The sequence below is a fragment of the Silene latifolia genome, chromosome X, assembly GCF_048544455.1.
Source record: "Silene latifolia isolate original U9 population chromosome X, ASM4854445v1, whole genome shotgun sequence".
Taxonomy (NCBI): domain Eukaryota; kingdom Viridiplantae; phylum Streptophyta; class Magnoliopsida; order Caryophyllales; family Caryophyllaceae; genus Silene; species Silene latifolia.
Window position 1 is genome coordinate 244,786,752 of NC_133537.1, and position 10,110 is coordinate 244,796,861.

Here is a 10,110-nt window from a genome sequence, read left to right on the forward strand (position 1 = left end):
ATCTTTCAGTCTGGCAACTAGTGGTAAGTTCATTTCCTCATCGCCAAGCTTTACTGCAAGCCTTGGCTAAATTGAATGTGGCACACAATTCTACGCCTGATGACGTAGTCAACTTGGTCTTCCAAGATTCACCTTAGCTAATTAACCCAGTTACTTTCTCAGATGAGGATTTGCCTCCCTTCGGTGCCAGTCACAACCTAGCTCTGTACATTACCATTATATGCTTAAAGAAAAACGTGCCAATGACATTGGTAGATGATGGCTCCGCAGTCAATGTCATATCATTGAAGACATCATACAAATTGGGCATGAAAGAATCAGATTGGACTCCTACTAAATAAGGTGTCCGAGCATACGATGGAACACGGCGTAAAGTGGTAGGACTAGTCAATTTCACCATAGCCACATGGCCGATTGAGCGAAAGCTTAACTTTCAAATAGTGGATATCGAATCATCATTCAATATACTTCTGGGAAGGCCTTGGATTCACGCTTCCAAAGCAGTAACATCCACCTTGCACCAGAAAATCAAGATCCCAATAGAGGGGAAAGTAGTGACGATCACTTCGTCACCTATCAAGGCAGTGATAGAGAAGATGTCAAGCAACCAAGTAATCACAGATCCAGTATACGAGCTTGGGGGCTTTCATAGCATAAACCTTGTAGAGAGTGAACTGGCACCCCTATATTTCGATCCATACTCCAATTTAGTGGTCAACCACATACTTAAGTCTCAGGGATACTTCCCGGGAATGCCACTAAATCCTGCCGAGAAAAATACCTTTGCACCTTACAAAGAAGGAAACTCTCAAAGGATATCGTTGGGATTGGGATACAAACCCTCGAAAGAAGAAGCTTTGGAGATGCTCAGCCAATTTCAAAATCGAAAGAACAAGGGAATCCAAATGTGACACTACCTCCCTACCCTAAATGGATACTTCGTTAGAGAAGGGAATCAAGAATACTTTCACGGGTTTCCCGAACCTTGGCACTATAAAGGAACGCAACTAGCTGGAATCGAGATCTTTCACGATTGCTACTTTATTCCTTCAGAAACGGTTCCTACCGTCAAAACTCGCCAAGCACCTTACTTAGACGAACAGGCTGTTAGTCTTCTGTTTGGGGAGGACCGATTTGTTAGAGCTGCACAGGATGAGATCATTACCATGATACTTCGGGATGACCATTTCAACCCAACTTTGATCACTGACACCAACTTAAACCCGCAAAAAGGATGGAGAAAGTATATCAAATGGACAAACAACCAAGGAAAGCTCTTCAAAGTCACCACTGGAGAAGGAGAGATGTTCAAAGGAGAACCTGAAGACAACGAATTCGAGTCAGAGTCGGAGTCGGAGTCAGAATCAGAGTCTGAGTCTAGAGAAGTCCCTAGAGAGTCTCCTCCTGTCGTCACTCCCAATCCTCTTGTTTCTCTTAGCATAGCATCGAGTAGTAATGTGATGGCTCGGGAAATGCCCCAAAGAATTTGTCCCTTTACATCGCCACGACTGACTTGAATAGATGGCTTCTTTGTTTCAACTCCTTTCAAAATTTAATATGAATAAATCAGATTCTGCTTACTCTTTGTGTTATTCTGAATGCAATTCTATTTACGATGATAATGAGGATGATCCTGACCCAGACTCAATCGAATTACCTCCCTATATATCTAAAGAAATATTACAAGAGGGGGAAGGGGCACCAGTTATAGAGAATACCGAGCCCATCAACGTACGAACCGAACTAGAACCCCAAGAACTTAGGTTAGTGACAACCTTAAACCCAACTGAAAGGGCCAATTTCATAGACCTTCTACACGAGTTCAACGACGTTATCTCTTAGTCCTACAAAGACATGCCAGGGATCGTCAGGGATATTGCAGAACACAGAATTCCAATAAAACCAAGTTTCAAACATGAAAAGCAGAAGCTTCGTCGATTGAGGACCGAATGGGGTCTTAAAATCAAGGAGAAAGTCGATAAACAATTCAAAGCTGGGTTCATCAAAGTTTCCGAGTATTCAGACTGGGTGGCTAACATAGTACCCGTACCCAAAATGGATGGGCGAATCCGAGTTTGTGTTGATTTCAGAGAATTAAACAAAGTAAGTCCCAAGGACGATTTCCCTTTACCACACATCGACATATTGGTAGACAATGGACCACGCATTATCGTCCTTCATGGACGGATATGCAGGATATAATCAGATCAAAATAGCCATAGAAGACATGCATAAGACCGACTTCGTCACACAATGGGGTGCCTATTGCTATACTGTTATGCCATTCGGGCTAATCAATGCTGGAGCTACATATCAACGAACTGCGACCACATTGCTACATGACATGATGCATAAAGAAGTAGGAGTGTACGTTGATGATATGATTGTCAAGTCCGAGGATAGGAAGGGGCACATTGACAACCTTTGTAAATTCTTCCTAAGATTGCGAAAGTACAACATGAGGCTCAATCCCCAGAAATGTGCATTCGGGGTAGCATCAGGCAAACTTCTGAGATACGTTGTCAGTCAAAGAGGAATAGAAATTGATCCATCCAAGATTAAAGCTTTAATCGAAATGCCACAACCTCAGACAGAGAAGGAGGTAAAAGGATTTCTAGGCAAGGTGCAATATATAAGCCGATTCATATCGAAGCTTACTATAATCTGCGAACCCATTTTCAAAAAGCTCAAGAAAACAAATCATACCATATGGGACGATGATTGCCAAAAAGCATTTGACAGAATTAAGGAGATATTAGCCAAGCCACCAGTGCTCATGCCTCCTCAACGAGATCAACCTCTTGGTTTATATCTCACAGTGACCGAAGCATCCATGGTAGCTATGCTCGCACAAACTGTGGGGAAAGAAGAAAGAGCTATCTACTACCTTAGTACGAAGTTCTTTGAGTATGAGTGCAAGTACACACCTCTCGAAAAGACATGCCTCGCTCTTTTGTGGGCAACAAAGAAGCTACGTCATTACATGCTTAGCTACTCTGTCAAGGTGTATTCCAAAATGGATCCCGTCAAATACCTCTTCGAAAAATCTGTCCTTAATGGTCGATTGGCAAGATGGACCTTAATGCTCTCAGAATTCGATCTCAAATATGTACCTTTGAAGGTTATAAAGGGGCGCGCCATTGCCGAGTTATTCGCAGATAATCCCATCAATGACACCCAAGCAGTAGACACGTTGTCATTTCCAGACGAGGACATACTACAAACTAGCGTAGACTGTTGGGACCTTTATTTTAATAGAGCATCAAATTTAAGAGGATTTGGAATAGGAGTGTTGCTCATTTCTCCTAAAGGTGAACATACACCACTCTCTGTCAAACTCGACTTCGAGGTGACAAATAACGCAGCAGAATTTGAAGCTTGCCTCATTGGGCTACCAGCGGTAGTAAGTTTAGGCATCAAGAATATTCGAGTTCACGGAGACTCATCCTTGATCATCAAACAAATTACTGGATCTTGGAAAATTTGAAGTGAAAGTCTAGTACCCTATCAGGCTAGGATAGATCAAATTGCCCAATTCTTCGATCAGGTCACGTATCTACACCTACCTCGCGAAGAGAATCAATTTGCAGACACTCTTGCAAAACTCGCACCTTTGATTAATATGCCAGACGACATGGTAGAAATGCCATTATGCATTGAACGACGGTCAGAACCAGCCTATGTGCTCCAAATTACAAATGAGGAAGAAAATCCAGGGGAACCTTGGTTTCAAGCCATTCTAAACTTCAAGCTCAATGGTACATATCCACCAGATATGGATAAGAGGGAACAACGTGCCATACGCCTACTAGCCTCTCAATACCTCCTCATGCAAGGAGAATTGTACAAAAGAACACCTCTTGGTGTAGTCTTGCGCTGCCTTGATCATTCGCAGGCGCAAAAAGTAATGGAAAAAGTTCATAATGAAAAATGTGGCCCTCACATGAGTGGACCAATGATGCCAAAGAAAATCACGCGTCTATGATATTACTGGACCACGATGGAGTCGGATTGTATCAAATACGCCAGACATTGCCATAATTGCCAAATCTTCGGGAATGTGCAACATGTTATTCCTTCACTACTTTACACCATGACATCTCCTTGGCCATTTTCTGCATGGGGAATTGATATCATCGGGAAAATCACTCCAGCCAGAACAGGAGGCCACTGTTTCATTTTGGTAGCTATCGACTATTTTACTAAATGGGTCGAAGCGGCATCTTACACTAGTCTCACAACCAAAATCGTGGCAAAGTTCGTACAAACCAATATCATCTGTCGATATGGTTGCCCACATGAGATCATCAGTGACAATGGATAACATTTCCAGGCTGAGACTGAACAATTGCTAGCCAAATACAAGTTCAAACACCACCATTCCTCGCCATACAGACCTCAAACTAATGGCGCGGTAGAGGCAGCTAACAAGAATGTCGTCACTATCCTCAAGAACATGATCGACAATAATCGCGATTGGCCCAACAATATACCATTCGCTTTGTGGGGTTATCGCACATCAGTTAGGATGCCCACTGGGGCTACTACTTTCTACTTGACGTATGGCATAGAAGCTGTACAACCAGTTGAACTAGAAATCCCGTCCTTACGCATTCTGCTCGAAAGTCAAATTCCAGAAGCTGATTGGAAAAGGGACAGATATGAAGAACTCATCCTCTTGGATGAGCAGAGATTGCGCGTATTGCATAATGTGCAAACGTATCAGGCACATATTAAACGAGCCTTCAATAAACGGGTTAAGCCCAGAAACATCAAAGAAGGAGACTTAGTCCTCAAATCAGTCAAAGCTCTCCTACCTGTCAATCCACGTGGAAAATTTAAACCTAACTGGGATGGACCATTCATAGTCAAGTCCATACTCTCTGGAGGTGCGATTAAGATTACAGACTTAGATGGGAATGAATTTGCTAACCCAACCAACCTCGATCAACTGAAACGATATTATGCCTAGTGTAGAACACGACACGCGCCTCGCGTAACACCTACGTGCCGCTCTTGCGACACGAAATAAAAATGGCCCTTGGCCCGCTGAAGTAAAGCTCATGTCATTTTGCTCTTGCATTTTGACAATTCGCCATCCTCATATTATCAAATAAATTGAGTTGTATTTTAGGAGTAAGTAAAGCTCATGCTTATTGATACGTGCAATTTATATAGACTTTTTAGCCTCTTATTGCACGCATTTTTATGATGGTTTCAATGCTTTGTATTGCAAAATGCCCCGAATTGGCTACTTTGGTTTGTTTTGTCTTAATTGTAGAAATGGACCTAAAAGTAGTGGAATCGCACCTTATTCGTCCCACTTAGCATGCATTTTGAGGAGATGGATATTTAGAGCAGAAGTCGTACCCCGGGAAGCGTGAATGAAGGTCATAGGAAGCTAACCAACGAGTATCACGTTTGTTTTCAGTGGATATTTACTCGATCGAGAGCTTTTAGCGGTCGATCAAGTGGTTTGGCAGCTGCAGGTGGTCGATCGAGTGGTTCTTTAACTCGATCGAAATGGGCTAATTTGGAAATATTCGATCGAGAGCTGCTTTTGCTCGATCGAACGGTTTTGCTGAAGATTCACTTGATCGAGTAGTTTGAAAAGGCTCGATCGAGTGACTAGCTATATTACACGGGTTAATTAATTCGTGTTAGTTTTATTTAAGTTAATAAAACGCTTCCCTATATAAAGGAAGTCATCATTAGGTCATAGGCATACTTTTTCATACTGCTTTTACTCTCTTAACTACACTTTAGATCTGAAACTTTACTCTTAATTTCTGCTGCTACTTATTCTTTACGCCGGATTCGCTTTATTGTAATCTTTCTCTACTCCCAACTTTAATATAATCTTTCTTGCCTTACTTTAATTCCTTGTTCTTCTATTCTTCTTCACTATTATTATTGTTAGTACACAATTCATCCTTTAATTCTCTTTGTCATGTTTTCTCTTAGTATGCTTATCATCGTTGTTGTTGTTAAATCCGATAACATGAGTAGCTAAATCTCCCTATGTTAGGATTAGGGGAGCCATGGTAGTAAAGTGACGATGTTGTGAATAGGCTAGACAGTTGATTGTGAGAACCTGTGACCATAGCAATATAACTGTAATATGTTTAGTTGAGTGCACGCTTCTAAATAATTTTAATTTGGTTAAATTCGCTCCTAGATCGGAAGATTGGAATGAACATACCTGCTATGAACAGTAGACTACCCTAATGAGGACGGAAGTTAAGTTAGTTGTAATCTAGGGTGTATAGCGGACCGGAACGACCTTTACCTTGCCCTTCTCACAGTAGATTGTCTATACTATTTATAACTGAGTTAGTGAACTGCCATGGTCGACCGAAATCGTGACATACCTCTCCTTATCTGATCAATCTTAGCTTTCTCTTGCCTTTATTGCTCTTGTTATTATTTCTCTTGCTCTTTATCTTAAGTAGTTTAGAGAACCATTTTAAAACCCCCAATTGTGACCCGACAGATGTACTTAGGAGATAGATACTTAGCCTTCCTGTGGAGATCGACCCTACTTACCGCTAACTTCTGTAAGTTGTACTTAGGTATTTATTTTTGGTACCTAACGACGGTATCAAATTATGGCGCTGTTGCCGGGGAGGCAATAGCCTATTTGTCTGTTTTTGTTTCATTTGTCTCTCTCAATCTCAGGGAATTTTCATTCTTTGAGACAGTTCTTATTTATTTCTCCAGTGCTGTTTATGCCCAGGTCTAACAGGTCATAGTTAGTTCCTGCTGATCCTGAACAAGAAAGGACCTTTCATTATAGACAGAGATTGCAGAGAAAAATTCAAAAGGAAGCCTTGTGTACTTTTTAACCCGAGCTAGAACACTTTCTTTTTGCAGAAGACCCGTCTTGTGAAGAAAACAAATCTATTTCTGCAGTGAATCCAGTGAAAATGCCTAATATCGCGAGTCACTCAGAGCCCACAGCTGCCTCAATCCCTCAAGGTTTCAAACTTGCGACTGGAGTTGGGAGTACATTTGACATTAGACCGTCCTATATCAATCTGGTCAAACGGAACCTGTTCCGAGGTGTGGCGGGTGAAGATCCGCGTAAACATATGGAAGTTTTCACTGACTATTGCTCTACCATTCCCGCTACTATGGGAGTGACCTAGGATAAGATTAAGGAGGTCTTATTTCCTTTCTCTTTGACCGATGGAGCCCGTGAAGGGCTTACAGATCTTGACAGAACCGCGGCTGGGATCACCAATTGGGAGACCTTGGCCCTTACCTTCTATAAAACATATTTTCCTCCACAACAAACTAATCAGCTGAGAGGAAAAATTATAAGTTTCAAGCAAGCACCAGATGAGAACTTCTATGAAGCTTGGTGCCGGTTTAAGAAGTTGGTGCGGTCTCTTCCTCATCATGGTTTCGATCAGTGGTTCTTATGCAACCAGTTCTATAATGGATTGTATGACGACCACCGTGCTATCTTAGACGCCTCATCAAATGGGCGATTTCAGAAGAATAATGATGATGTCAAGGGATGGGGAATAATAGAGGAGATGGCTACCCATTGTGCTGAGTATGGGAACCCAAGAGATGGTATTCTGATAGTTAATTCTATTGATAATGAAGTTGTGGCTCAGCTTGAAGCTATGAATGCCCGTTTTGATAGGTTAGAATTGTAGAATGCTGGTGATCAACAGACGGTTCACTTGTTGACTGGACAAGAAACCGTTTCATGTGAGAGGTGCGGTAGTAATGACGGTCACACTACTTTTGACTGTCTAACTGAGAAGGAGCAAGTTCTTGCCTTTCAGCAATATAGGCAAGGAGGTTCCTATTATAACAATGAGTGTGGAGTCCATCACAATTTGAGATGGACTAGTCAGAATGTGTTGAACCCTTCACCTCCACCGCAGCAGCAACAACCTTACATCCCTCCTCACAAGGCTCAACAAGGCTTTCAAAAGCCTCCATCTTTTCCACCGCCGAATCAAGGAGCTTCTTCTAGTGGTGTAAGTGAGATGACCGAGTTGAAGTTAATGATATAATTGTAGACTGTTCAGCTGCAGAAGAGTGACCAACAAAAAGACGCGTCGATAAAGTCACTTGAGTTTCAAATTGCTCAACTCCCGGCTAACCAATCTTCAAGTAAGCCGGGTCATTTATCGTCTCAACCTGATAAGAACCAACAAGAGACGATAAATTTGCGAAGCAGTCTTTCTTATGAAGGATAAAATATGTCGACTGGTGAAGACATATCAGACCCGGAAAATACTGTTGCAGTGCGTGAACAGTCGTCAGTGGACGAATCTATGCTGAATCCAAGGAAAATCCTCGATCGACTCATTTTTGGTGGTCGATCGAGCAGAAATGCTCGGAATATTTCTCGATCGAATGAATCTGTTGGTCGATCGAGTAAGGCTGATTTGGAAGAATTTGATTGAGTAGAGGATATTCCTCGATCGAATGAAATTGCTGAGAAAACTGCTCGATCGAGTGAATCCATCTCGATCAAGTGATGCTGATAAAGAAGACTTCGATCGAGTTGTTAACTGTGATCGATCGAATGAAATTGCTCATGAAAGACCTCGATCGAGAGGAAAAAGGGGTCGATCGAGCAAGAAAGATGACGAGCCTGTTGAGACGATGGCGGAAAGAAAACAAAGGTTTAGAAATTCCTATCACAGTTCCTTTTCCGAGGCGATTGCAGAACAAGAAAGCCGAATAATAATTCGGGAAATTTTCGGATATCCTAAAAAGCCTTCATGTCAACGTTCCTTTCGCCGAACTGCTTACCCAGGTACCTGTTTAGGTATTTTTACCCATGTCGATTAATTAGGGTCAATGTAGTCTTACTCGTTGGTTGTGTGTATGCTCGTTCGTATGTAAAAAAATAAATAGAGAAATAAAGTGCGTAATGTAAATTGACACGTAATATTTGGTGACGCGGAAAACCCAATGTGGGAACAACCGCGGGAGGGACGGTACCCTGCCAAGTATTGCACTATATGAATAGGAGGATGATTACAATCGTGGCACAAGGCTAATCCTGCTGGCCCTAGGCGTCATGCCTGAAAGATCCAAGATGAACGTATATTTGAGTATGATATGTCGATGTGTGATCTTGAATGTGGATGTGAATGTGGTGTGTCCAATGAATGTCTTCTTGATTTGCTTTCTTGGCTATTTATAGGGTAAGAACACTAGATATGTCTTACTTCGAATATGGATAGAGAATATAATTTCCATAAGGACTCTTTCCAAACCCGGACTCCCTTGCCAATTCTCCCTGATCTCCCTAACTTCTCCCTATCTTCTCCCTGACACTTCTTTCCTTAATCCGGACGCCTTCCAAGATGGGCTTCTAATCTTCCTTGAGCCCGTTTCCCCTTTCTCCATCCGTGGGCTTCCTTCCTCCTTATCACTCCTTCCACATCTTTCATTTTATTAAGTGGGCCTCCTTTGTTGTGCTAATTTTAGCCCAAATAGTTTGCCCCAAATTTCTTGTGAAGTACGCTTTCAAGTATCGAGCAAGGAATTTTACGTAACCAAATGCCAAAAAACCCTACGCCGTCTTTTTTACTCCTTCCCATGCAATCCATCACTTCAGCCGCCCTTCTCCTCTTTTCTCGCACCAAACTCCCTCTCTCCTCTTTATAACTCCAACGTCCATCTTCCACTCTCATTAATCCCAAATCATTTCAAAAAATCTTCTCTCTCTTTAACCCTCAACTTTCCTTTTCCTTCGTTCCTCGCCGACTTCACCGTTCCTCTTCCTCTGTTTCCTTCATCAGGTAATCCTTCCTCCTTCCTTCTTTAATTTTCACTTTCTCTCTCCACCATGGGTAAAACTCGACAATCTTCGTCAACCTCCACACCATCCGACCGTAATCTTGACCCCACTTTTCCTTCTCGGGGACTTTTTAAGCACCCCCACGACTGTGATTCTGCTCTGACTCCGACCGACATTCCCACGATCAAGAATCTGCTCGGTCTTGGTGACGGGGGGGATATCGCCATCCCTGAACCGGGACAAAAAGCCGACGCCCCTCGTCCAGGCTGGGTTAGTTTCTACCTGTACCCTTTTAGATATGGCCTCCGTTTTCCTTTCCCTAAACTCATTCA